The 26,552-nt window shown below is 46.4% G+C and overlaps 1 protein-coding gene across 1 annotated transcript in view; it reads left to right on the top strand.

Moving 5' to 3' along the window:
• ASIC2 (acid sensing ion channel subunit 2) overlaps positions 1-26,552 on the top strand; it is a 1,061,758-nt gene that overhangs the window by 679,967 nt on the left and 355,239 nt on the right. The gene's annotated exons all lie outside the window — the stretch shown is intronic.

Raw genomic sequence — 26,552 nt, 5'->3', positions numbered from 1 at the left:
AGAGCCTGCTTTACTATTCCACAAAGAGATGAGATTATAAGTCCTGGGTGGGACAGAGCACTGACCACATTGAACCCAGGGTATCATTTGGTACAGACCCAAAACCATCAACCGTTCACAAATACATACACTTAACCTTATACACACACACACACACACACACACACACACACACGGAAGGCAGCTCACTCCTGGGCTAGACTTTGTAGTCCACCTGAAATGTCACTGATGGGAAGAAATTGTGGAATATAGGGGAAAGAAGGATCATAATACAAATCATGTCCCGAGCTGTCATCCTGGTTCTGGTTTCGATGGCTGTGCAGTCTTGAACATGTTACTTCAACACTCTCAGCTAGACTGATCTCCGAAAAAGATAGAAGAGCTTTTGTCCCCAGCCACCCATGAAGGACTTTTGTGGAGATTAAAGTCAAAAGAGGGTGAAAATTCTCGGAAAACCCTGATATCCAGTAGATGCAAAGTGTTCCTTATGACTTTATTATGGCCACCATGACCATTGCTATCACCGTAACTTCCATCCCTCCATCACCATCACCACCACCACCACACCACCATCATCACTACCATAACTGCCATTTCATTGCAATCGCCATAGATAGCTACCACCACCAAATAGCATACCAGCTTGGTTGTAATGGGTTTCTAGAAGGCACAAGCCATGAACCTGGTAAGGTTCCCTCCTCCATATTACTCAGGGAGGCTTTGAGAGCTTGGACTCAGTGAGCCATTCATTTCTCCAACAAGCATTCATTGAGCATCTACTACATTCTGGGTCTCATTCTGGATGCTGGAGATAGCCAAACCTCATGGAGCTCACAGTGCATTATAGGAAGGCGTGACAAACAGTAATCGTACACTTGACACATACATGGGTTATTAGAAGGGTGATAAAGCCAAGGAAAACAAGGCATGGCTTAAAGGAAGGACCCCCCAAGAAGAGCAAGTAGACAGATACCTCTGTGGTTCCTCCAGCCTCTGAAGTCCTCCCACTATCGTGGAACTTGCCTACTGTAGGATTTTTTTTTGTCTTATCTAACGTTAGTAATAGTTTGTTGTATTTGTTAGTTATAAATACACTTACATGAAGAGAACAAGTATCCACTATTTCATCTTTATTGTTTGAGAATTTCATACATGACAGTCATGTGTTTTAATCAAACCCACCTCCTCCAGCTACTCCCATTCTCCCCCCCCGCCCCCCTCTCCACCGCCCCCCCCCCCCGCCACACTATTCCCTCCTAACTTGATATCCCCGCCCCCTTTTCTCACCTCGCCGAGTCCTCTTGGTACTGCTGCACTGGAGGACTCCTCTTCACCGTGTTCATCATCGAGAAAGACAGCATTTGGCAAACACAAGTCACTATTTGTTTAAAGGAAGAAGGGATCTGATTAAAGAGAGGCATAAAAATAAGGCACGGTGAATTGCTCACAATGGAGCGGGGATCTTGGTCCATATGAAGAGTGGAATTGAAATGTTGTAGAGCTAGAACCTGGACACTAGGCACGGGGCCCCTTTAGCTCTGCCTTGAGCATCTCGGCTGCACTGACCTGCTCTGATGGCGAGGTGGGGTTAGAAGAAAAGATGGAGAGGAGGACTCATCCCGTTTCCAGGGTGACAGGGCTGTCCCCTGGCCTCCAACCCTGGTCAGATATGCTTTAGGGGAGCCTGCTCCAACCAGCTCCTCATCACACTCACCTGTCGCTCCAATTCACCTAACCTGTCATCTTCCTGACACCCAACATCAGGTTGTCTCCTGTCCTCACCCACTGTTTCCTTCATTTTTCACTTACTAAGCACCTATCGTATGTTAGGAAACAAAGCAGGCTATAGAGACGCCTATAAAAGGGCCTAAGACAGACAAGGAAGAAAACCTCCATTGATGGATAAGATAATGGCTTTGATAGGTGTCGTTCAAAGTGCCAGGTGAGCACCGAGGGTGGAGAAACTGGATTCCAGGCGACACTGGCATCATCTCCAGGGCTAGAACATTTGGACGCCCCGGTGTCAGCATCCACCTTTGTCCTTTTTGACCCAACATTTCAACTGCGTATTTTCTCACCAGCCTCTCACCAGGCAGTCGTGAATGCTCTCGCCAGGACAGGCTGCCTTAATAATCCTGTATCCTTAGCCCACAGCATGAGCTGATGACTCAGAACATGTCGTTCAGTTCCTGTGAATGACATTTGTGCTTGGCCTGGAAAGATGACTCAGTCCAACAGGTGGAGGAGAAAAGAACAAAGTCCCTTGTGCTGAGCTAACAGGACTCAATGTGCCTTCATGCCTTAGCGTCCCGTCCCCCCCCCCCCCCCGCGCTCCCCAGCTATTCAGGACAAGTGGCAAAAATTGACCGAAGGCTTGAACTTAGAATGACAGAATTGTGAGCTTTTGAAAGGACAGAGAAATAGATTTGGTGGCTTTCTCAAGGCCTGCCCCAGCCAGAGGCACCTGAAATATTTTCAGCGGTGTGGGGGAACACTGTGTCCCTGTGACCAGCAGTGCTATCAGTGTTGTATCACAGCCAAGCTATGTGGTTCTGGGCCAGTCCTAGGCACAGATACATCGATGGGTTACTTTACTGAGGCTTCTGCAGAAGAGACAAAGAGACTGTGCCCGGAGTGTGAGCTTTGAATTTCAAAGACATGGGCTCACGCCCAGCACCACCACATCCCAGTTATGAGTTCCTGGCAAAGTCATTTAATCTCTTGGGGGTTGTTTCCTCCACCTGTAAACTGCAGAGAGTACTCTTGTCGCAGGTCTTTGTAAGGATGGAATGAGACAGTATGCATGTGTATGTCTGGCACTTTTTATTAATAGATGCTCAAGAAATGGGAAAAAATTGACCCTGCATCTGCTGTCCCTCTCAGTACCAGAGCCATACGTAGTAAAAATGGATGGTTTTTTTCCCACAGAAACTAGTGATCCGTCTGCTTTCTCAATGCTTCCATATAAACTTAGATTAAGTGTCCCGAGATTCTTCAACTCCACAAGTCAGTGCCTTGTTGCACAGCCTTGGCCAGAGCACTGGCCCTCTCAGGCCTGTTAGCATAATGAGGGGATCTGATTAGATGGTACTGACATTCAACCCACACTGAGATTTACCCTTCTCTGGTTACAAAAAGATCTATTTTAAATAGGAGAGGAACTAACACTTTAAAATCAACAGCTTGAAGGACATTCTAATGCCCTTTCAAATCCTTTCACAACACCTTGGGCCTTACATGCTGGTTGGATATTTAAGCATCATCACCATTTATAACATTACCATTTTATCAATTGAAAAATTGCACTTGGGGGGGGGCAAAAAGCAGTACAGAGCTGTCTCCATGGCTAACAAGGAGGAAATGCCCCTTCTCTTTCCTCAAGCCATCTTTTCTCCAGCTGACCACATCCTGTTTCCAGAGCCAGTGAGACCGCAGAGTCTGCTCCTAGTCTTTCTCCTCATGAGTGGACAGAACTCCTGATATCCATACGAAGAGGCAGATAAGCATTTTGACCTTAAAGATCCTACCATAGTAGATCCCTAATCTAGGCTGACTAATTATAATTGAATGAGCAGTGGACGGACGCTCTGTGGATGGTTGGATGAACGGATAGAGGGGATCACTATGAGACTAGACGTTCAACCTCTTTCCCTTGTTGTATGACTGCTTCAAAACATGTCACAAACACCTAATACCAGAATCCAAGAAAAATACTCACAATATTTTCCCAAACCACTAGGACAAGAACTGGATCTAAGGTGAGGCAACTGAGTATCTAGGATGCGGTGCTGCCTCCCTGGGTACCTAACTTGATTCCCATTGGCCCCGTGGCCAGGATTGACTGACTCTCTTCAATTTCACTTTACTCTCATACCTTTTGCTTCTCACACCCTCCAGTACCATCACTTACAAAATTCTAACCTCATCCCTACCTTGCCTTAGTCCAGTGTTTCATGATCCTTCGTGCAAAATGAAATCACCTAAGATGCGCGCTCGCGCGCGCGCGCGCATGTGTGTGTATGTGTGTGTGTGTGTGTGTAGTCACATGTTGGCCCAGCAGTTCTGGTAGAGCCCAGACATGAGCATCCATTAAAACTGCCCAACTCTAGTTAATAACCAGGGCTAGGAGCTGCTCCTCTGCCTGCTTTTGTTGAATGACCCAGTTTCGAGCTGTTTCTTATGGCTCCATTCTCCCCTGCGGCACCCTTGTAACAGATGCTGTGAAACAAACTTCCCTCGCTTTCTTCCCATAAGCTCTCTCCCAAAGCTGGTTAGTGAAATGTCTCTTTCCAGTGTTACTCCCAACCCCTTCACCCAAAGATGAAGACAGGTCCATAGTGACTATGCTGGAAAATAATGACATAAAACACGATAATTAGCATTTACTGAAGGCTTACAGAAGAAGGCTGCCAGAGATGTTCTAAATCCTTTAAAGGTATTTCACTTATTTCTGCATTAACCCTATCAAATAGGCCGTTCTGCATTTAATCCCTACTTTGGAAATGAGGAAAGAGAGGCAGAAAGAGTGCAGGCCACAATTACCTAGCTAAGAATCAGACTCGTTGGCATTCAATGCCAGGGCACAGCTTAATGGTCTCGTCTGCTACATTTGCGTGCTCCCTGTCACCCTCTCAATTCTCTCAAGCAAGTTTGGTCACTTGGACTCAGTCATACTGTAGGTGGGTTCTCTTGGGACATAATGTCTACCTATGGCTCTCATAAGGTCTATCCATGGCTCTCTGGACGTGTCTGAATAATAAACACCTAAGGCCCCTCACTGAACCTTCCTCATATATGATGTCTTTGTATTGTTTCCATAATCCTGGGCCATCAGCTTTCCTATTCCCAGTTAGCTGAGGATGAGAACTTACATAATGCCTTAGTCATGGACCCACACCTATCTGACGGTAGGCATTCTGCACCAAATCTTTCAGACAATAAAGTTGCCTCCTCTACATTGGAAGAGAAAAGTTGTGGGTCAGATGCTCAGAGAAGGCTGGTGGAAGAGGTCACAGTTAAGCTGGGAAGGAGAGGTTAGTGTTCACACATGTGGAAGGATCAAGAGAAGATACCCCTAAAAGGAGGATGAGTATGAGCAGCCGCATGGAGTGGAGGCTCAGTGGAACGTGAAATGAGCTTAGAACTCCTGAATAAGGTGGGACCAAATGTGTGACCAAGAAATATCTAGGCAACCTTTGAGGCAATGATTTTTATAGAGTGACCTGGGTGATCAAGTGGGGGAAGGTAAGAAGTAGGCAGAGAGATTAGAGGGTTGACGTTGGTTTGGGGAAAATCAGTGCGTTCTAGGCCTCACTTAGCAAATAACCTCTTCACTGTGGAAAGTCAACACCTCTCTCTCTCTCTCTCTCTCTCTCTCTCTCTCTCTCTCTCTCTCTCTCTCTCTCTCTCTCTCACACACACACACACACACACACACACTTGCTCTCTCACTCTCTCTGGCCCCTTCCCCTTCCCTAATAAAAGACTTTCCAGTTTCCCGCCCCCCCATCCACCCCAGTTTCCCTACAGGAGAGATGTTGTGTGTAGCTGTTTCCTCTGGATTCAAACTTTCCCTTCAGAGAGGGTCTCATTAAGACTAAAAAAGTAAATTAAAATTAAGAAAGGTTCAGGAAGTAAATAAAACTCACAATCTTAGGAAGTTTCTGAAGTGCATACAACTCGGCTTAATGAGATTAGTTTACTTCACTTAACATGTTTTCCAGCCCCATTCATTTTACTACAGATGATAATTTCCTTCTTCTTTATGGCTGAATAATACCCCATTGTACATGCATACCATAATTTCCTCATCCATCCATTCATTGACGGATACCTAGGGTGATTCCATAAATTAGATATTATGAATAGTGTCACAAAAGACATGGGTCTCTAATTATAAGATGATCGTTTCCTCCTTTGGGTGTACATCCAGAATTGTAAGAGCTGGATCATACATTAAGGAATCACCATGATGGTTTCCACAGTAAACTAGTTTGCAGCTAATGCTGCACCTGCTTTCACACCCACATCTACTAGTATTAAGATCCTTTTCCTTTTGCTAATTGCTTGCATTTTGCATCACTGACTTTGGGGGTGTGTGTGTTTGTCATGCAGCACATATAATTACAAACTGCAAGAATACAAACAGAAAACAACAACAACAACAAAACAAAACAGAAAAGGAGGACATATGCATGCCCAAGTCTTCCATTGGGGGTATTGTGATATATTCTTTCAAGACCTCTCACCAGATCTTCTGCTGACAGACTTAATGGATGGCTAGGTATCTTGGTCCTGGGGGAGCCATCATTAACTGCCTGGTCAGCTTCATTCATGGGAGCTAGCATGATAGCTTCTTCATGTTGCCTTTCTCTGCTGGCATATTGACAGAAACCCCATCCTGCAATTTTTCCACATGTGATGGAATTCCTCTTGGCACCTAGAATTCACTCTTAGAATGCTAGCGACCTCCCTCTGGTATTGATTAGTAAATCATTCCACATCTATTCTCTCCTTCCAGTGTGCACGTGGAGACTCCTCAGCCTGCTTTGCAGCTGGCAGCAGCTAGTTCCAGCCATGAGCTCTGAGCAGAGGCACTCATCGCCCCACATTTGCAGGGCAGTTAAGGGTGGGAGTGAATTCCTCAGGAACTCCATTCCCTGCCACTGAGGTTCCCTTAGGGGCCACAAATTGAGATGGATGGATTATGTGATGGAAGTGACCTGGACTGCTGAATTACCGCACAGCCTCCCTTGCCTGGACTTTGCTCAAGGAAATAGCTAACATTTTCCAGGTTACATTCCTCACCTATAAGGGTTTATTTATTACCACAGCAAAACTTAGCATATACTGACTAAAAGGCCCCTGAACCTGCTGCACTAATTTATCATCAAAGGAGAAAGGAAACCTGATACTATATGTCTAGAAAGGTTGCCAAGGCAATCTCTGGTGATTAAGTGGTAACTTCTGATAAAGTCTACACCCTTAAGAAAAAGAATGTCCACCGTATGTATGTATGGATGTATGTATAAGTGGAGAGGGAGGTGAAAGGACATCTGATGGGAGGAACTAGTCAGGTGGAAGGTCCTGTCCACCTTACTAATTGCTTCTTGCTGCCAGGGCACCATTCTCCAAGAGAAACTTCTCCACTTTGCTGAAAACCCTGTGTCATCCCTCCTGGCCTCAGCATCACACTTACTGAATAGCTTTAAGCAATAGACTATTTATTAGCTAGGTGTGGTAACACAACACTGTGTTCCTAATGCTTGAGAAGTTGAGGCAGGAGAATTGTTATAAACACAAGTCCAGCCTATACATTGAGTTCAGGGGGATCCAGGGCTATATATAGCCAGATCCTGTCTCAAAAAAACAACAAACAAACTAACTAAAAAGGAATGGCTCTTCAGGGTCTCAGAGTTTAAGCATCACAAAGACCGAATCAGTTATCAACAGCACCATACTGTTGTCTCTGGAGGCCCTTATAGAACTCTCTCCCTGGTCTGCCTCTCCTTCTCTAATGACCTAAGTCACAATCACATGCATCCAACCTCAGCCTCAGTGATCATTTACCTTTCCATCTGTTAAATACCTAACTGCGCTGTCTCCTGTTTTTCTTTAGGAAAAACCATTGAGGATCTACTCCTTACCAAACTCCAAGTATACAATGCAACTAGAGTTGCATTGTGTGGCCTCCCTCTTATAGGGACAGCTGTGATCATTGGGCCCACTGGGCTATCTCAAGATGACAGTCCCATCTCTGTGTCCTTCAGTTAATCACATTTGCAGTTTGAGGCAACACTTGCAGATGGAGTCAGTTAGTGGTTGGTTTCTCTTGTTGGGTATTAGAGAGAAAATAGAGAGGGAAACGGACTTACTGCTGCTTAGCTGATACCCTCATACCAAGTCTGATACAATAATATAGAAACAACGAAGACACAGTGCCTATCGAATAGTTATATGTGGCATGAGATATACACAGTAGCTGGCCAAGTTAGAGTGGGTGTCATTGTTTCTATGAGTGAGTAGGGAAGTTCAGCCTATTAACCTAGGTCCCTCATCACCATAGACGCCCCCTACCTACTCAGTGATATGCCTTGTTATTTTTGGAGCCTTGGCAGTCTTCCTTGTGGCCTCTCTCCAGCCACAGGCTCCTCTCTTTCTGTAGCTGGTAGCTCTGCCCTTGTGGAATTTCCTTTCTCAGGGTCCTCAGGCAATCTTCCTTACCAAAACTTCCCAGCGTTGCAAAACTTTTGACTCCAGCAAAAGTGAGACTAATGAACTCACTGCATTACACAGCTGTCTCTGCTAGTAATGAAATCCTTTTATTACAAGGGATTAGTTTAAAATATGTTATTAAACAGATCAGAGGGAGCAATGGCGGCAGAAGTCGTTAAAATGCAAAGCGTGTGAGAGAACAGTTTCCCCCTGAAAGAAAGGGAAGAGGAAAAGTTGGGATTGGAATAATTTGGTTTGGGAGGAAAGAGATAGTGGCTGGCCCCAGGGCATGATGGGTTATAGATGCTGTGATGCTGGAGCTTACCTTGGAGAAGGCGTGGGTGCTGGAAAGAACAGCTCTTAGGATAAATGCAGAGGGTGGTGCTTAGAGACTGCGAAGGGAGGGGTGCAGGTGTCAGGAAACACTTACCAGTGGCTAAGGGATGTGTTAACCCTCTGTCACCATTCCACCTCACTCTCCCCTTGCACGTTCTGCTCAACCCTCACAAGTGATGAAAGAGGTCCGGTGAGCACCCCCAAGTTTGCAGACAAAGACAGTGAGTTTCAGAGAGGTTAATGTCTTATTAAGTTCATACTAGTAACAGGTAGACGTGGGATTTGAGTTCGAAGCCCTGCTCGTCTGAATTTTACTAGCCTTCATCACCCTGCTGTGGAAGAAGGGCTTAATGGCAAAGATATAAGACGCAGAAGGCCCTTATATTTCTGGGACTGGAAATATAAAAACCTCTTTCTTTGAAATGCCTACAGTCGTCCAGTCATCAGACTTGGCGTTGGGACTGGTGTGGGCATGCCCAGAAGACTGGATCTATTTGAGGCTGAAATGAGAAGCCTAAGAAAAAGGATTCTTCCGCAACCCTGAGCAAAGGGAGGACTGCGGGAGCCATTCTCTCCCCAAGGTCAATGGTCCATCCTTGGTAGGACAGGCACAACACAGGCTACACGTGTAATAATCCATGCTTGTGGTTCACTCTCCATTCTCTGGCCCCTCCCCTGGGCTGGTAGACCCTGGGGAAACTCAGTTATTACAGGAACAGGAGAGCACGAGCAGTTTTGGAAGTGTAGCCTCTCAAAGGTGGATGGCACCTGAAAGTTGAGTGCTTCCTCCAACATTGCTGACAAATAGAACAAATAAACTGGAGCTCCCCAGCACCACGGGGCAACACATTTCCCCTGTGAGCAGCGCTGACTTATTGGAACGTTCCTTCATATATAGGACAGAGCTATGTCTGGTTGACAGTTTCACCAATTAATATCAATTCTGTCCATTAGCTTTACAAAATCATTCTTCAATGTGACAGATCTTGGATACTTGGAAAGGGAGGTTACCTTTTTTCCTTGATCCCCATTTCCTTCTTTCTTTAAAAAAATATTTTTTAGATGGCCCTGTGTATCTCAGGATGGCCCTGAACTACCTGTGTAGCCAAGTGTAACCTTGAACTTTTAATCTTCCTGCCTCTACTAACTGACTGCTTGGATTGCAGGCGTGTAGCACCACATTTAGTTTATGAGGTGCCAGGACATCATGCATGCTAGGCAAGCATCCTATCAACTGAGCTACATCCTCCAGCCTCCAGAGCTCCTACGCGTTTTTTATTTTAAATTAAATTTTAGTTTTTTGAGATTGTGAATATAATTATATTATTTTCCTTTTCCCTTTCCTACCTCCAAACCTTCCCATAGATGCTTTCTTTCTCTTCTTCAAATTTACAGCTTCTTTTTCATTATTTTTTGTTTTACAGACACAGACACAGACACACACACACACAGAGACAGACAGACAGACAGACAGACAGACACAAAATCACAGCCTGCTCAATCTAGTGTTGCTTGTGTATATGTGTGTTGTCAAGGCTGATCATTTAATATTGGATAGATAGTTGGTGTGCTCTTCCCTGGGGATGATTATTTCTTATTTCTCCTACTCTCATCCCTTAGTTACCTGTGGGGCTCTGTAGAATTGAAGACTCACGCGGTTTCCGCCATGTACATTAGTATGTTTATTGGTGTCACCACTGCTCAGTGCATGTTTAGGCAGTCATTTGGGTGAGAGTTTATGCATATAGCTTCCGACATTTCTAGGAGATGTATCTCGCAGAGAGTTCCCTGTTCCTCTGACTTTTATAATCTTTCTACCCTTCTCTTATGCAGTGATCCCTGAGCCTTAGGTACAACAGTTGTGCTATACATCAGCAGTTGGGACTGGGCTCCACGACTCTGCATTTTTTTCTTTTTTTTTTTTTTTTACTTTATTAATTTATTCTTGTTACATCTCAATGGTTATCCCATCCCTTGTATCCTCCCATTCTTCCCTCCCTCCCATTTCCCCCTTATTCCCCTTCCCTATGACCGTTCCTGAGGGGATTACCTCCCCCTGTAAATGTTCATAGGGTATCAAGTCTCTTCTTGGTAACCTGCTGTCCTTCCTCTGAGTGCCACCAGGTCTCCCCCTCCAGGGGACATGGTCAAAGTTGAGGCACCAGAGTATGTGAGAAAGTAATATCCCACTCTCCACTCTACTGTGGAGAGTGTTCTGTCCATTGTCTAGATCTGGGTAGGGGTTTAAGGTTTACCGCCTGTATTGTCCTTGGCTGGTGCCTTAGTTTGAGCTGGACCCCTGTGCCCAAATCTGCCTATCATAATGTTCTACTTGTAGGCTTCTAGGACTCTGCATTTTTATCGGTTCCGTTTTTCTGTAGTGGCTCTAGTTAACTGCAAAGTGAGGAGTACACTTCCCTATGGGTAGAAAAAATATTTAAAATGTAGGTGGGGATTTTGCCATTTTAGTAAAATGGCAGCTTTAGGTTCTCCTCCAAGATCCATGCCCTCACTAGCTCTGGTGGATCCTGGGTTTCCAGTACCAGGTCTGATTTCCCCCTTGTTGCTTAGGTCTTAAGTCTAATTAGAAAGCTGTTGGTTACAACCTGCATATGCATACCCGTAGGGTAATTGTGCCCTGCTTTTTGGTTGTTATGTTTCATAGTTTCATAGCTGGGTAGGACTGTTGGTTGCTTTCTTCCTCTGGAAGCTTGCCTGATGCTACTGGCACCATGACAGTTAGTCCTCAAGGGGTAGTTTTTCAGGTCAATTCCAGCTCAGGGACCTGTGGACCCTATGTCCAAAGTGCACGGTGTTGTTAGAGATGGGACCTGGCATGCTCCTTCTGGGGAAGGCTCTACTCTTTAGGGTTACTCTGCTGCTGGTTTCTTCAATTTCTGTCCTTCAATATTACATCATTGTCCTTGGGACAGAGACGACTTTAGGGTAGAACATGCTTAAAAGGTAGAACTGAGAACTGAGCACTGCACTTCAGGAGATGACAGCCAAGTCGGGGGGATCCTATAGTCCTCCTCCTGAAGTCTCTACCTTTGACAGGGGACCCTTGGCTTCCACCTAATGGCCATATAACTCTTTGGTTCAAGGCACTCCACATCACAGCCTTTGCCCAACTCTCTTCTGCCAGGTCAGCATGCCCCTTTGTAATTAGTTCCTGGACTAAAATTAATCATTGTTCAATGAGATGACCCTTTGTTATGGCTTACTTTGACCTTGATTCTGCCATCTGACAAAATCATCGTCACTACCAGTGATGTCATCTGTCAACTTGATGGGTGAATACTCATTGCATTTGTCTGAGTCATGGGCAGAAGGGTTGACTTTGTCAGGATAAGAGCAGAAGCCTGGGATGGGGCCCTGATGCTGCCTCGGCCAACTCTGTCTCTGGATATCTCGACAGCGAAACGTGAAGAATTACAAACTCACAAAAGGGCAAAGTATGAGTGAAAAGGTCAGTTGACTACTGATTCGCACTATTGAACCAAGGCTTGGGTTCATGCCATGCCAGCTGTTGTGTGATGGCTCCTTATGTACTCATTTCTTATTACCCAGCAATGAAGGAAGCGCCTGGCACTCACAGGAAGTAGGGGCTACATGTGCCGTTTTCAAGCTGAGATGAAACAAAAATATTTAAGGAATGGTTCCGTGAAGACAAGGTAGGAGGCATGGTTTTCCTATTTTTCTGTGGACATCCTGGGCACAAAGGCAAGGAGAATATGACCTAGATTCTGTGCAGAATCTAATGAAACATAAGGATGCATGAGCAAGTTGTATGCCCCATGAGATAACTGCTCTAAGAAGGATGTGCACAGAATATTGTGGGGTCTTGCACTGGAGATACTGTCTCTACCAGAGGGACTCAAAATCTTTCAGAGAAAACATGAGATTTTGAGCTAGGTCTTGAAGGAGGGATGGGAGTTTGCCAGAGGAAAGACATTCTTGGCACAGGTGGGACACATGAAGAGGAGATGTGACACGTATAGGAAGTAGGAAGGAACTGAGAGTGAGCATGCCTAGGACACGAGGCATAGAGACAGCCTATCCTATTCGCCTCAGTGCTTTTCAGGCTCGCGCTGTGCGCTTAATTCTCTGACTACTTCTTGGTGGTGTTCAGCTGGAAACTATACAGACCCTGCCTTGGAGAACTGCAAGGTAGATAGATCTGCATGAGTTACTTAGCCTCTCTGAGGCTCAGTGTCCTCTGGAAGGCAGAGATGTTGCTCAAAGCTCGTGCTACAGGGCAGCGGCCCTCCACCTTCCCAATGCTGCGACCCTTTAATACAGTCCCTCTACCCCAGAATTACATCCCAGAAGCCCCAGAATCGAGTTACAGTTGTGACCGTCTGATTCCAGGCCAGTTTTTGCCTCCTTTTTCAGCATCAGCAGACCCAAGAGCTGGGAATCAAATGCTAACAGGAAGTCCAGCCTGCATTGAGGAAGCTGTAACTGAGCAGGCCTGAAACCACAGGGAGCCAGAGCAGCTGCTTCCTGCTGTAAAAGGCAGAGGTGACAGCAGCTGAGCCAAGCAAGGGTCCCACGCACCACGTCTCTGGTGCCATCACCCTGGGGCAGATGTGTCTAGGCCTCCTCCAAAACATCAGCTCTCCTTTGGGTCGGTGAAAAAACGCTCCTGTCAACAATTCCTGTAAGAAACACAGCAGGCTTTGGTTTCAGAGCTAATAAATCTGGTCTGAACAAGTCTTGTGAGTACAAGAGATGAGAGAGAATACTTTAGTTTTTTCTCTGTGGACAAAGAAAGCACAGCTACCTGCCAAGTGTTACAAGCTCCCTGCTGGGAAAAGCCACGGGTCTTCTCCTAGCCAGAACCCTGCCATCTCGAACATGGCTCTCCCATTTTTTTTTCAAGCCCTCCAAGAGCCTACCTCTGCTCATTTTCCCCCCCTCACTGAAGAAATTTTAGACAAGCGTGCATCGAGAGTGCATGGCGGACAGGTCATCTGGAGTTGGAGGAGGGTGTTCGCTAGCCCCTGTGGCACTCCATCTATTTGTCTTATAAAAGACACTGGATCTTTCAGAGGCCAAGGGGACAGCCGTGGCTGGCACTCTGTGGAACAGTAGCAATTATGAGGCACTTGGGGAGGACCCCTTCACCTTTAAAAACTGCAGGCGCAGATTAGTCTCCCGGAGTGCAAGGACTCCTGGGGACATATTTACTGGTTCTCAGTCAGGGAGAAAGGAGCCAGCCTCCCAGACTGAGACTGCACCATCCAAGGCTACAAAAAGGACATGGTTTTGCAGAGCTGATGATCACTTTCCAGTGTTGGGTGCCTGCCACGAAAGGGGTTTAAAACTGATGCCTTGGCTTTGCTCATGGAGGAGAGAGCACAAGTGGCTTCAACAGCGTCTGGGCAGAGCCGGGTCTCTGTCACAGCTGATAGTGTGTTGGGAGGTGGATATCACCCGCTGCTTCCATTGATGGGTAAGATGAAGGTACCACCACTAACAACCTTGAAGAAGGGACACGAAAAGCCACTCTTAAAGTGCCTCATGTTGACCAGGCAGTTCATCAATGCTTATGGCGTCACTGTCGTCATCAAGCCCGAGCCAAGAATAAATAACTAATTCAGGTTCCTGTGGCAAAGAGAAGACATTCATAGGGTGCATAAGCTCGGATGGGCCTCCTTCAAACCCACCTCTAGCTTAAGATCTACTCAGTTCCCTCCTCACTCTATTAAACATGCCTGGAGCTGATGTGTGGTCCACAGCTGTGGGGGGTAGAGCACTCTATGGTCCCCTGCACTGCTTCTTGAAAGAGAATAGAACGGATCTCATAGGTTTCCGTTTGTAGGCCATGCCCAGGGAGCAACAGAGGAGCAGGGGGAGAAGCCAATAATGTGAAGTCTAAATAAAGTTTTATCAAATGCCCCGGGGCTCTGAGAGCATCCCCGAAAGTGTCTAAATCTTAAAATGTTCCAGGTTCTGGGAGTTTTTCCTATACGACCTGGGAGTCTGAGAGCTCTATTGTGAATGAAAACCGAACAGCGCTCTCATCTCCGACAGTGCACAGAAGGCACTGATGGGGGATGCTTCACGCCCTTGGTCAGTGCTCTGCTTACTAAATGTAACTGAACCTCGCAATCTTCTGGTCGCACAATGCCATCGACTCTATTTCACACATGAGAAAAACAAGGCCTAGCAGGATTGAGTAATTTGTTTGCTCACCGATTAAGTGACAGAGCTCACACTTCAAGCCAAGGCTGCTAACCCCAAGTGTGGCTAGCCAAAGAAGTCTCACCATGTCACCTCCTTAAACCATTGCTGCTGTCACTAATGGCAACACCAATGAGGGCTCTGATCTGGTCACAGTGACTCAGGGCTTTGCACACATTATCTCACGTAATGTGTAATAGCCCTTGGATGTTAATATAGAGAGAGATGTTTTGGATACAATATTTCCTTACTTATTGCTTAATCATGATATTTACCCTGGAGGGAGAAAACGAAAATGAGGCCCGTACACTAGGTTTAATGGTGCACACTTGTCATCCCAGCACTTAGGAGACTGACACAGGAGAGTCTCCAGTTCAGGGCCAACTTGGGCTACATGCTGAGTTCTAAGCCAGCCTGAGTTGACAAGAGAGACCATATCTCAAAAATAAAATGATCTATTCTGCCAGTTCCATATGTCCTACAATTCCTCTACGTTCTGTCCTTACCTGCTCTTCCCACCCAGGTCCAAATGAGGTCATTGTCATTTCTTAAATGGGAAATATAAGGTCCCCAAGATGGAGTGGTCACCCAGTCCCTGGGGAAATGAAGCACCCGCTGACAAGAATCTCTAAGCCTTAGCCTTTGTCTGAGCCTCTCTGCCTTCCGCCAGTTCATTCCCAGTCCCTCACTGAAACATCACTCCTCAAACCAAAGTCTGTTCATAATCTAATCTGGTAGCTGCGTTGTCAGTGTGACTGCCCTGCCCCCTTCCCCCAAGAAAAGCTCTACTGGTGTGTTTGGGGGAGCCAGAATGTAACGAGGGGAAGAGTCTGAACCTGCCACAGTGAAGCCAGGAGGAGGAAGAGCAAGGCAGAGGAGCTAGCCCACTCACCTGGGCTACAAAGAAGGTCATCGTTCACTCTGGGGACAGCAGCTACCAGCTCTGAGCCATCTGAGTAGTCCCCTCGACCAGAGTCCAGTCTGTCTAAAAATTCACCAAGTAGCAAAGGGCTTCTCTTTAATGCTGCTGCTACCCATGTGTCTTGGGCAGACTTGATGGCCACAACCTTCAGTAGTTTTGAGGCATCCAAGAATAGGGATTGGTTTAGTATTGTGGGACTCTACTTACTTTGGGTTGTGCCCCCTCTTCAAACAAGGTACTTGGCCACCTCTGCCCCTCCCCCAGACCCTCAGCTGTACTGAGATACACTTCTCCCTGAACAATCGTATACATGTCTCTGCTCCTAGCAGCAACCAAATTCAGACCTATATTTCCAGTGTATTTGGGGGTAAAAAAAATTTTAAAAAGCCACTCTGTCCTCAACTTCTCTGGGGTGCATGCTCCCCACATGCATGTGTCCTCAAGTAAATTTTTAGAGAGAATCTCCTATTGACCATAGTATGCCAATGAGTAATTGGGCATGCACCCGATTAAATCAGATGCAATGCAGGATGGGATATGTACAGTGGATAAATGATATTATGACACATCAATCAAAACAGAGATTCACCGAAGCTGCAACACCCTGTAGCAGCCAAAACCGCTTCTTTTGAACCTCATAAAAGACAAATCCAAAGTGTAACTGGGACCCTTGAGTACTCTCAGTCATATGGGCCACTGTCAACCTTTAACCTGTACCGTCATTCACCCTGGATATAGTTTTGTCACTACTGTTATGAATCCGTATGAGCCCTTCGTTCCCACTCTTTGGATAAGAGGCCAAGTACTTGGAAGCAATCAGCCCAAACCCTTACAGTGGGGATCAGGATGTGGGAAACATCCAGAAATCCTACCTTCCCATGATGGCATTGCAGCCATCTCTGCTGAGTCTACTGTCATTCAAACTTGAGATAAAAGAGGAGAAAACCAAACCACAGGGGGAAAATGCCTTCCCCAAGGTCCCATGACTACAATGATTTTGCTCCAGAACTGCTGGTTCCAAACTCTCTCCACCTTGCTGAGGAAGGGAGAGTGATGGCCAGGACCATCTTATACCCCTTGGAGGCACCTGGCCCTGGCTCTGAATAGGTGAGAGGGGAGCTGTTCTCCAGGGTGTTGTCCACTAACTGTTGACCCGGCGCTGCTCAGAGCCCCGCAGAATACCACCAGCTCCTAATCTTGTAGTTTGAGAAAACAGCATCAAACAACATAGCTCCTAAGATGGCGGTAGCGATTGTACCTGCTACCTAGGATAGTTTTTATACTAATGAGGGCATGTTTAAGATTTTGTTTATATTTTATGTGTATGAACGTTTGTCGGCATGTATGTATGTGCCCCCATAGGTCTGGCTTTCTAGAGAAGTTTGAATAAATTATTTTTATGGGATGTCTGAAGAGTGGCCAGTACTGGGTGAGTCCTTACAGCATGCCCACTGGGAGAGCAGCCTGCCATGCAAAGGTTTTGAATGACATATAATTTAGCTCATTTCTCCCTTGGATGTATTTTTCCTTATACTTTTATCATTAACAATAAAATATTTTAAATGCTTGAATTAATTAATTTTATGAATTCCTTCCGAAAATCTGGGTCTGGAAAGGTAAGGACTTTTCAGTTTTCACCGTTCCTCTACTCACAAAGCTTATAACTGTGACCTCACTCAGACAAAGCAATTTTTGTCTTGTTTTTAGCAACTTGATTACACTGTATGGATATCTACTTTTCATTGTTTCTTCTTTATGAAATTTGATAAACTTCGTGTCTCTGCAAATATGTTTTTTAAAACAGATTTTAAACACTACCAAGTGTTATTTCTTCAAATATTTTTTTCCTGTCCTGCTTGCTATCATCTCTTTCTGGGATTTCAATTAACTTTGTTAGTGTTTTACCCATCGTTTTATAGATTGCTAGCATTCTGTTCCTTTTTTTTTTTTTCTAATATTTTTCTCTCTGTTTAGTAAATTAGGTAATTTCCCACTAGTCTACTTTCTAGTTCACTGATTCTTCTTTCAATCACGTCCAGTCTACTGTGAAAACCATCCATTCAGTTTTCAGATCTTTTATGGGGTTTGAATTAATTCTAGATTTTTTTCCCATTTGGTTTTCCTTTGTGGAAATTGTTTCTATGCTGATTTTTTTCAGGCTATTGTTGGTGTTGGCCATTATTTTGGGCCTTTGTTTCTCATTATAAGCATACTTGGTGGCCATCAGCATAGATACAATAACTACTAAAATTCATTTCCCAGAGACTGAGTTATAGCTCAGAAAGGCACTTGCCTAGCATGTGGGAGGCTGTAGGTTCAATCTCCAGCATCACACACACACACACACACACACACACACACACACACACACACACACACACACACAGTCCTTTTCTCGTACTTTAAACATCTGGCTCATCTCAAGCTCAATTTCCACTGATGACTTTTTCTCTTAGTTCAACTGATAAGCAGTTGAAATTCTAGATTCTGTTATGGTCCCCTTAATAATACTGATTTATTTTTTTCCTTTAAAGAATGGTTCAGTTGGATGAACTCAAATCCCAGAGCTTATCTCCTCTGTGCTGTGTGGAGGAGCAGCTAAAGACCCAGCTCAGCCATTTGTTTCCTTTACTATGTTTCTTGGAGTCTGCCTTGCTCCTGTATAGCTCCGGAGTCAAAGAACTTTTTTTGCTGTAATTGTAGGCTGTTGTTTGATTTTTAAGCCTTGCTAAAAATCTAGCATTTATAAAAGGCTTATGTAACACACTTGAGGCTGCCTGTCTGTGGCACGCTCCTTTTCCAGAGCATGCCCCTCTTCTGTTTCCTGGGTACAGTGCCCACCCTGAAGCCCATGTTCTGACTCCTCAAACCAGAAAGGCTAAGAGTTTCCTAGCTGTGTGTTAATCGCCCATCCAGCATAGCTGACTAGGTCCTGCCGTTAGCAGGTGTGCTGGCTAGTTTTATGCCTATTTGACGCAAGCTAGTTAGCTGAGAGGAAGGCAAGCCTGAAGGGCATTTTCTTAATTAGTGATTGATGTGAGAGGACCCGGACCATTGTGCATAAGGCCACCCCTGGGCTGGTGGTCCTGGGTGCTATATGAAAGCAGACTGAACAAGCCATGATGAGGAAATCAGTAACCAGCACCCCTCCATGGCCTCTGCATCAGCTCCTGCCTCCAGGTTCCTGTCCTGCTTGAATTCCTGCCCTGACTTCTTTAGATGATGAGCCCTGATGTGGAAGTGTAAGCAAAATAAACCCTTTCCTCTCCAAGTTGCTTTCGGTGACAGTGTTTCATTAGTTAGTTAGTAACTAACTAAGACAACAGGGCTGGGAGAAAGGCATAAGAAGGAAAATCTTGGGCCGGCAGGGTAGCACAGCAGGTAAGCTCTTGCCAAGCGAGGCTCCCAACCTGAGCTCAGTTTATGGAGCCCATGGTGGAGGGAGAGGACTGTTTCAAAAGCTGTCCCCTGACCTGAGCACATGAGCTGTAGCATTCATACGTACACATCACGCACAATGGTAATAACAGCAACACTAACAGCATTTAATGCTTGAGCTGGAGAGACAGCTCAGTAGGTAAAATGTTGGCCAGGCAAGCATGAGAACCTAAGTTTGATTCTCATACACACACACACACACACACACACACACACACACACGCACGCACACACACCAGGTGTTGTTGGCATAAACCTATGATCCCATACCTGAGGAGGGAAAGACAGGCAAGATCCCTGTCCTCACCAGCCAGTCCGCCATGTCTGTTAGGTGATCTCCAAGCCACTGAGAGACTTTGTCTCAAAACACAAGTGAGAAGCTTCCTCAGCTATGATACCCAAACTGGGGTTGTCCTCTGCTATGCATACCAACACACACACACACACACACACACACACACACACACACACACGACTTAAAAATAAATCAGAAATTTCATTCCATATCTTTGCTCCAAAATTGGACTCCTCTGCAGTTTCTTCTGGCTTTTGGTTGTACCAGTGCCATCAGGTTGTTTTTCCTTTTGTTTTGTTTTTGTTCTTAATATTTGGTGCCGAGTCTATGGCGTCCCCTGTTCAACTCTTTCATGGCCTGAAGTTGACTCACTTTTGTCTAGAAAGGAAATTCCTGCCTGGATCTGCAAGCTGCCACCACCAATGCCACTGTCACTGATCTTTACAAGGAGTTCCCCTTCATGCTTAGAGGGCTGATAATGGTCTTCTTCTACATCAGTGGTCTGTGCCTTCACTCCCACTTCCTCCTCTCAGCACCATCCCACCTCTGCAGGGTGAGTGGATTTGGAAGTGGTCCAGAGTTGACAGCAAATCTCACAGCTGAGAGCCCCACCCCCAAAATTAAACCCCCTCTGCCCTAGGTCATCATTTTGCCTCTGGCTACCAAGTCATACCCTTATGCTTAGCACCTATACTTTCTCCCACTAAGATGTTGGTAGTGGGTGGAAATTAAAAGTGTACACTTTGGTCCTACTACCTTTTCTGACTATTGAACCGTTTGTCTGTGCCTCTTTGGTGCAAAGCTTCTCGGACTTATTTCTGTGCCATTTTCCTCTTCCCACCGGTCTCTTCAAACTTTGGCAATAACCCGCTCCCCTCTGTTTATGAAAACAGATCTGGCCAATGACATCAATGGCCTCTATATAATTAAATGTCATAGCTGATGCTTAGCTCTCCAAATCGACCTCATCAAAAGCACATGGCATATCTGCCTGCTTCTTCCCTGCTGAAAAGTGTTCTTCGCCTTGCTTGTTGAAGCACCTTTTTCCTTTTCTCTCTTTTTACCTATTGACCCCTCTTCAGTGTCCAAAACACTAGACCCCTCAAAGACACCACCATCACCTGTCACCTTTCCTCAGTCCTTAGTGAGTCTCATGTGGTCTAGTATCTCTCAGCACCAGGCATACACGAACAGTTCCCAAGTGTATGTCCTTAGCTGGGACCTCATATGAACTCCAAATCCATGAGACAACCCACGCATTCTTCCCCTATCTGGACATCGAATAGACATATGAAATCCATGTCCATGTCCACAGTCTCTCTCTCTCTCTCTCTCTCTCTCTCTCTCTCTCTCTCTCTCTCTCTCTCTCTCTCTCTCTGTTTCTCTGTCTCTCTGTCCCTCTCTGTCTCTCTCTCTCTCTCTGTCTCTCTGTCTCTGTGTGTGTCTGTCTGTCTGTCTGTCTGTCTGTCTCTCTGTCTCTCTCTCTCTCTGTCTCTCTCTCTGTCTCTCTTTCTCTCATAGATACACACACACACACACACACACACATCTGTTTCTCCCTCCATCTTCCCCACATCAGTAAATTGCTACCCAACACTGAGTTAGTTAATCAAATAAACCTTTGCATTCTGTTTTTCCTCCTCTCCTCTTCCCTAGTTTGTAGTCTTCTGCACTAGTAAATGACTTTACTCAAAACAGCTGCAGAATCTGTGCACCACCACCACCTGCACTGCTTCTACCATCACTTAGAGCTGGGTTATTCCAGCCCTTTCTAATGGGTCTCCTACTTCCTTTCTTCTGCCCCCTAGAGTCCATATGTAATACAGCAGCCAGAAGCATCCTAAAACAACTATCTCCCAGCACTTACAGGCTCAGGACCTTTTATTGGTTCGGGAGTATCATGCATAGTGAAAGCAAATGTCTTTTTTTCCTTCCTTCCTTTCTTCCTTCCTTCCTTCATTTAATCACTTTACAGCCTGATCCCAGCCCCCTCCCTCTTCTCCCCCCAGTCCCAATCTCATTCCCTCCCCCTCCCCTGTTCCCTCTCTTTCTGAGAAAAGGAGAGGCCTCCAAGGGGTACCAGTCCACCGTGGCATCTCAAGTTGCAGCAGGATTAAATGTATCTTCTCCCACTGAGGCCAGAAATGGCAGCCCAGCTATGAGAAAGGGAACCAAAGGCAGGCAACTGAGTCAGAGACAGCCACTATTCCCACTGTTAGGGGACCCACATGTTGACTAAGCTTCACATCAGCTGCATATGTGTGGGAGGTCTAGGTCCAGTCCATGCATGCTCTTTGGTGGTTCTGTCCCTGTGAGGCCCCATGGGCCCAGGTTAGTTTACTCTGTAGGTCTTATTGTGGTGTTCTTGACCCTTTTGGCTCCCTCTGTCCTTCCTCCCATTCTCCCACAAACCACCCCCCTAGTTCAGCCTATGGTTTGCCTGTGGGTCTCAGCATCTGTTTCCATCCACTGCTGGATGAAGTCTTTACAAAGGCATGCACGCAAGGGTCTCTGTGATCCCCCTCCCAGCCCAGACCTCATCTGCTATCCTCCCCCCATAGTCTGTGATCATGTAAGGCTTGTCCTGCCTCGGAACCCTTCTCTTGGTCACACAGCTCGCATCCTGGCTCACATCAGGATGATGGTGTCGGCAGACCAGTGGTGACAGCCTTCTCAGATCAACTCTGGGGAAGGGTGCTCCCTAGCCTACACTCAGGCCCTCAGCTTGTGCTCTTTTCTAACATGTCACAAAGCCTTGTCTGACACGCTCTGTGTTCACTCGCTCACTCCTTTCATCAACTCCCCTCAGTGGATTGGAAAGTCCTCCAGCTGTTCTGGTCCCTGTTTAGTGTGTATAATCGCCATGGTGCCTGGGACACGGCAGACACCAGAGGAAATCTACTTAATTAACAGTGGCATGAATCAATATTTAACTAATGATTGGGTCTTAGAATGACCCAAGGAATGTTTTAAAATACAGATTTTGTTTTCTAAGTTCCTGGTTCTTGCCTCCTGGCTTCTTACAACCCAGGGAGACAAAAAAAATTCAGGTTCTAGTCTTTCTTGGAACCAGATTCCTCCCCTGTAAAATAGAGACAGTTCTTGACAGCCCTGAGGGCTGTGGCTGCAAGTAACTAAGGTTTCTATGTGAACGAGCTTAGTGCCGTATTGAGCATGTTGAAGATGCCCCGCCATTGAGAAACTCAGCTCTTAGTAAAAGATAGGCTGCAGGATCACACAAGAAAGTGCATGAATGGAAACGTCCAGGACTAGACGTGTTTCTGAACTCCAGCTCTGAGCCGTGGAACGTCAAGCTTGGAGGAAAGACCCTAGGCCACCTCCTCTCTCTTTTCCCTAGCATTTGAAGCATTAGTCCTTAGCATTCCTGGCCGTCTCTAGCGAATGCCCTCTGGACCCTCTTTCACATCGTGTTCCCAGCATCTAGGGACATAGCGTCCTCTTTTCCAAGGCTCCTTCTCGGCATGAAGCAGATTGTTTGCTGTGTGCCCAGCTCTGCCTTTGCATCTTCAAAGCTCTTCTGTCTCTTTTGGTCCCAAATTCCCACTCCTACCCAGTCCTGTGAGCACCAGAGCCTCAGGGATTCCACTAATGGAAAACAGGCTCCAGGCTCTAACCCAAACAAGATGCGAGATCAGAGGGAAACTCTGGGAGAGAAGAGGCAGGGACTCTCCTGCAGGAGGACACAAGCACTGGAAGCCCCACTGTGCTTCTGTCTCAATGCCAGCTGCCTGTCACCTCCACATTCACATTCCTTGGCAGTGCCAGCCCAGAACCCTGATCACAGGAAGCACACAGGCCTGCTCCAGTTATCCAGGGTGTTGGCCCTCCAGGAGGCAGGAGGTTTCTGGGTGCCACCCTCCCTCATTTCAGCTCCGATTTCTAGAGCACTAGGATGGTCAGAGTCAGGTGGTGAGTCCTCCCCAGAAGTGCTCCTCCTAGCCCCATTTCTCGTGAAGGTGGCCTTTAGCTAGGTCCTCTGTGTTCCCAAATGTGTGACCCCCCCCTTTTCACACACCCTCCATCCAGACCAGTCAGAGTCTCCTGGGCAACCCCTCCTCACATCTGCTCCTGTGGCCCCCGCAAGTAAACACACACAGTCGCTTTCTCTATTCCAATTTCTGAATCATTTCAGAGGCTCTGGAAGCAATCTTCCTGAAGCCCCGGAGCACAATCCCTGAGGATTAGAGTCCCAGCAGAGCTCATTCCTATGAAGAGCGAGCACACACGGCTGGAAAATGTACATCTCTCCATCATCTGTCTTCACACACATGCCCAAAGTAAATTCCAAAGTCTATTTAGTGCCCTGTACATCTTTTTGTTCTCACCACTGGCCCAGAGGAGTTCAGGATTTCACCTATTTTACAGGCAAAGACGCCAAGGTATAAGAGAAAGAAAATACGGCCACATCATGCAGATGAGTGAATGCAAGCACTGAGGCGTGAGAAGAGCAGGTCTCGGGAGGGGCAGGTTTTAGGAAGGTTCTCACCAGGTCTCAAGAAGGCCAGAGAGTTTTTGTTGTATTTGTCACTGGTTTGTTGAGAACGATGTATAGCGCTATCCTCTCTGTGAGCCTCTTGTTTTCAGCAATGATTGATTCCTGGCCATGTATAAGTTTGTGTGTATGTGTGTATTGTAAATATGTGTGCTTGCATAGCAAGAATACACACACACACACACACACACACACACACACACACACACACACACACGACCTAGCCCAATGTGGGCTCCACCAGATCTCTCTCACTACCTCCATACCTCCTCTGCTTTTTTTCTTCAGCTATGCTCCACAAAAGATCCCAGTGGGGACTGAAAAACAACTATTCCCTGAATATGGATTTTCCACAGCCAATCATAGCATCTGTTCTGCACTTCCTAGACCACGGGAGGACATGCCCCTTCACACTCCTCTTTCATCCTGACCCCCTCCGTCTTGGCTCTAGGCCTGTGAGAGACTGGCCTGCCTTGGCTTTGTGGCTGATTTGATAGTGCTGGGGACTGAACCCAGGGCCTCTTGCCTGCTCCATCCCCAGCCCTGATTTGCCTTGGTTTTGATTGCGAGAAGCAACAGGTCCCTCTCTCCAGCCCCCACCAGATGGAATTGCCATCCTCAAGGATGGACTTGTGCTTGCGTTTTCATTCCACCTTCTGTCGATCTTCTGCAGTCAGAATCTACATGTTCCCCCATTTGTCGGAAAGCAGAGCGTGATGCCTGTGTGCCTAACTGCTCATTTCCCCAGGGCTGCTAGGTGGCCCATTTTGTGGTTTTTTTCTTCTTTGGACAGAAAAGGCTAGTGTGGAGCCTTCTGGGAATAGGAATGTGTTTAAAATCCCCCTGTTTGCTGCAGTCCACACAGCTTTGGGCTAGATCTCCGGGCACTACACTTTGGTCTTTTTTGTCCTTTGTAGGTTGGAGGGACTGCGTGTGCCACCAGCCATCCCCAAAGTATAATGTCCTGGGGTTGACACTTTGCCTCCTTTATCCCAGAGTCTGGAAAAATTGTCTCATCCATCTCGTATTTCTCTAGGACCTTGTACGTAGAAAACAAGTCCTCCCTGGGACAGACCCCAACAGAAATCTGATGCATTTTGTTGGACTGTGGCTCATTCAAAAGTGAGAGATCATAATCAAACTCCCTGTCCGTCTGTAGTGCCTGAACTAGTTACTCTGTACAGTCCTGTGACAAAATACCTGCCAGTTTGACTCACAGTCCATCTCGGTGGGGACATCATAGTGGTCGCAGGAGCATGAGGCAGCTGGTCACATTTTGTCTGTGGCCAGAAAGCAGATAGAGTGAATGCCGGTGTTGGCTCACTTCCTCCTTCTTTAGTTCGGTACAAAACCCATGGAGTGGTACTCTCCACATCCTGGCTTTCTCTTCTCAGTTAACCCTGTCTGGAAATTTCCTCACAGACATGACCAGAAGTTTGTCTCAGAAGTAAATTCTAGTCTCTTTCTGATTGACAGTCTATTTTCCTCACCACAGTACCCAAGCATCCTAGATGTCTTGTGTTAGGAACATGCTCCCAAGATGGATTAGAGAACAGGTGTAAATCGGTAGCAACAGCAGCAATAGTAACCATGATCTTATGCAAACAGCATCAGCATCAGTGCTAGGAAACACTAAGCTGGGACGCCGGGTACCAACTAGTAGCTTGCATGAACTTGGGTGAGTGATGTAGTCCTCTGAGTGATGGAGTCTCTGTCTCCACCTGTAGCAAGAGATGACAATTCATCCGCTGAGGGGGCCATAATTAGGAGTGAGCGACACGAGACAAGAGAACCGCCCAGCACACAGTGTGGTATAGGATAAGTGCTCAGTTATGGTGACCTCCTGTGCACTGCGCCATTCCATCCTCACAACAGTCCTCGGAGGGGGCAGTTCAGGCGGGAGTTGCTCCCATTTACAGCAAAAAGAAAGCTACAGGAGGTAAAGCAGCTTGTCTGCAGCCACGCAGAGCAAACAAGGGAGGACCAAGGACCTGACATTGTCTAATTGCTGCCTCTGGATTCCTTCCAATTAGGTGATTCAAGCCCCATGATTCACATGCCCTGTGCATCTAGCTCACTGGAAAAGTGGATTTTGGCATCTCTGGAGAAACAATCAGATTTTAACTCTCATGGGCCTTCCCTGTGGCACAGCTGGCCTTGCTGGGGAAAAGGCATCTGCTGCGGGCTCTAACTCACCATCCTCGAGACCCTCTCTGAGATCTAGAACCCTCAGCTGTGGTGCCGACTACTCCGATTTTTTTTTTATCCTTGGCATCTTTATGCATTTACTCCCATGTCTTTTCTTGCCATGCTGTGCACAAGACATAGGTCACTTTTCTGCTGAATGGTTGGTTTCACATGCTCCATTTGAAGGGAAAAGAAAGTTTCCACGTTGTATCTGATGGCTGTGGGTCTAGGTAAGCACCGCCAAAGAGGATGCCATGTCCCCAAGCTGCCTGAGTCCCTATCAAAAGCCTCTGTGTGGGAAGCTCCTGCTGGGACCGAGGGTACAGAGGCAATAAGGATGAAGAGGGTGTGACCTATAGTTTCTTTCCCTGGTGCTGTGATAAAATACTCTGAGAAAAAGCAACTTAAAGGAGAAAACGTTTGTTCTAGCTAGAGTTCTAAGGTTACACCTCGTCGCA

Source organism: Acomys minous, assembly GCF_964271855.1.
Source record: "Acomys minous genome assembly, chromosome: 12".
Taxonomy (NCBI): Eukaryota; Metazoa; Chordata; class Mammalia; order Rodentia; family Muridae; genus Acomys; species Acomys minous.
This window is presented reverse-complemented; position numbering and strand designations above follow the sequence as displayed.